Source organism: Arachis hypogaea, chromosome 1 (genome assembly GCF_003086295.3).
Source record: "Arachis hypogaea cultivar Tifrunner chromosome 1, arahy.Tifrunner.gnm2.J5K5, whole genome shotgun sequence".
NCBI classification, from domain to species: Eukaryota; Viridiplantae; Streptophyta; class Magnoliopsida; order Fabales; family Fabaceae; genus Arachis; species Arachis hypogaea.
The window spans coordinates 90,209,773-90,212,592 of NC_092036.1; positions in this window are offsets into that span (position 1 = coordinate 90,209,773).

A 2,820-nucleotide genomic window follows, 5' to 3' on the forward strand; every position below is an offset into this window, starting at 1 on the left:
CATGGATGATTGTGAGAAAGCAACCAAAGAGGGAGGTATGAGAGAGACTTTAGAGTCTCAGGAAGTGGAGGAAGACCTAGAAGAGGTTGAACAAGAAGGAAGTTCCATCAACGAAAATAACTCTACATCAAGTGACAATGGTGATCTTGTTGAAGCTTCCCCTATCGAATGTGAAATCAATGTTGAGGAGGGTGCGCAACCTCCAACACATAACTTTATCAATGATAAAGGTTTGAAGGAAGTTAGCAAACAAGAAGAATTTAAAAAGAGTTATCAAAAGATGGAAATCATCATGGAGGAACCAAAGGAAGTGGAACCTACAATGTCAAGACCATTGGATATCTTCCTTGCTAAGTCGCCGTCCCAATCACAAATTGAGTGGGTAATCATCTCATCCTTTAATTTTCTTGGCCCATATCAATATGCATTGTTAGAAACGGACGGCCAACTTAGAGCTCTTTGTGGGCTAGAGAGTAAGAACGGATTAGATGTCGGTGGACAATTTGAATCAAGATGCATAAACGATGGAATATCAAACTTTGAATCTCAAAGGTGGAATGAAGCCAAATTCAATGGGATTAGGATGATGAGTATAAGTTACAAGGAGAATTCAATAAGTTTGTTACCCTATTGGAAGCATGAAGATCAAGAAGAAAAGGAGTTAACAAATAAAGTATGGGACCCCGGAACATACATAGACCACTATCAACTTAGGGGCCTTGTTACTTGCTTAGGCCCCCTTGAAGGCCTTGTACGTTTAAATTGGGATCCCGGAGGCTATTGGAAGTGCAAGCACTGGTGGGGATTCAAAGAAGAGTTTAAGCATAAGCCACCCTAGCAAGGACTTCACCAAATGTCCAACTTAAGGACTTTAACTAAAAGTGTTAGGTGGGAGACACCCCACCATGGTAAACTCTTTCCACACTCTTTTAATTTGGCTTAATAAGTGAATTGAGTTACCATTGTAGGTAGTTTTTCATTTTTAGCTCGTTTGTGTACATTAGTTGCTAGCATATTAACATGTATGTTGTGCTTAGTAGAAATAGAATAAATCTCAAAACCAACTTGCATTTTAGAAAGTGTAGGTTTTTGACTAAATAAGGAGTTGTAGGCACCATGGGGAGTCTTTGGGCAAGTAGAGCTTTTAGGCATTATCCTATTCGAAAAAAAAAAGAAAAAAAAGAAGAGGGGGGTGGACGCGCGCGCACGCTGCACGTGCACGCGTCCATGAGCGGATGCATCATCACCCATATTCCAGAGAGTTGAGCCAACTCTGGGCCATCCTTAAGCCCCTGGCCCAATTCACGTCGCGCGGACGCGTACATTACGCGTGCGCGTCCATATGACAAGAGAAGAAAAGAATGCGTCCGCACGCATCGTGCTTGCGCGCCTTAGGGTAAACTACCAAATGTACGCGAACGCGCACATGCCGCGTACGCGCAGGACTAGTTGTGCAACCTCCAGGCCATTGACCAGAGAGTTAGGCCTCATATAGGCCAACCTTAAGCCTCCAGCCCAACCCCTTGCACGCGTACGCGCACGGTACGCGCACGCGCCCTTAGCTATTTTGGTCATCCACGCGTGAGCGCAAGATACGCGCACGCGTAGGTCCCTAGATTCTCCACTGCACGCGGACGCACAAAGTGCGCGCACGCGTCGATTCAAAATGATGATAACCTAAGGAGTCTCATCAACCTTCCACCATCTTCTTTCCCCCCCCTCGCCGCATCCACCTCAGACAACAGGAGTCTCAGCCGGTACCACAGCCACAGCCAGAGCCTATCGGTGTACCTATCCCTGATCCTCAGGATTAGCATCGAGGACGATGCTTAATCTTTAGTGTGGGGAGGTAGCCGGTGGCATCATTAGATACCGGTGAACATTTTGGCCACTTTGCTAGCTATCTTACTTTGCACACTCTTTGTATATATTTGATGTATTTTGAGTTTATTTTGGATACTTTTACTGCTTGATACTTTTACTACCTATTTTGGATTTATTTTGGATTTATTTTGGATTTTAGATACTTTGATGCTTATGGATATCCTTAGATGTTTTAGATGATAGATTTCATACTTTTACTTTTAGTTGAATTTTTCTCTATACATTTTTGCATATCTTTCTTTTTAATTAGTGGTTGTGATTAGAAATCATACTTTGACTTACAAACACTTAGTCACCCTTTTTGCATAAGAAATTTGTTTTAAGTGAAAAAGGAAAGGGTGAACTAAGAAAATTTTTTGGATTTTTCAATCACAACAATGCTTAGTCAAATATTGAAATTTTCCAAGAAGTTTAAATATAGGGCATCAACCCAATTGATTGAAAGAAAATTTTTAATGGAACTTGCTTGAATTTCATACTTTGTGAAGCATGTATTGAATTAAGAACACAAGCTTGTGAGACTTGAGCCTATTGATGTGGTTACATTTTATAGCCACTTATTTTCCATTCTTGTGTGAAATTACTCTCTTCCTATGATTGTAATCCTTGATTTGCTTGATTCTATATGTCCATTTATTTCTTGTATTTATGCATTTGTATGATTGAGGCCATTACTTCCTTAGCCACTTACCCAAATAGCCAACCTTTTATTCTCCATTGTTAGCCAATTTTGAGCCTATGCTTAACCAACTTATTCTCAATTTAGCACATTACAAGCCCAAGCAGAAAACCAATAGAAGTCCTTGTTTGGATCTTTAATTAGCCTAGGCTAGTGAGAGTGTTTAGTATTCAAGGTTGGTGAGGCTTGGGAACCTTGGATGGGATAAAAGGGGTAGTACACTTTCATGTTTAGGAATTGGGTACATACTCATGTAT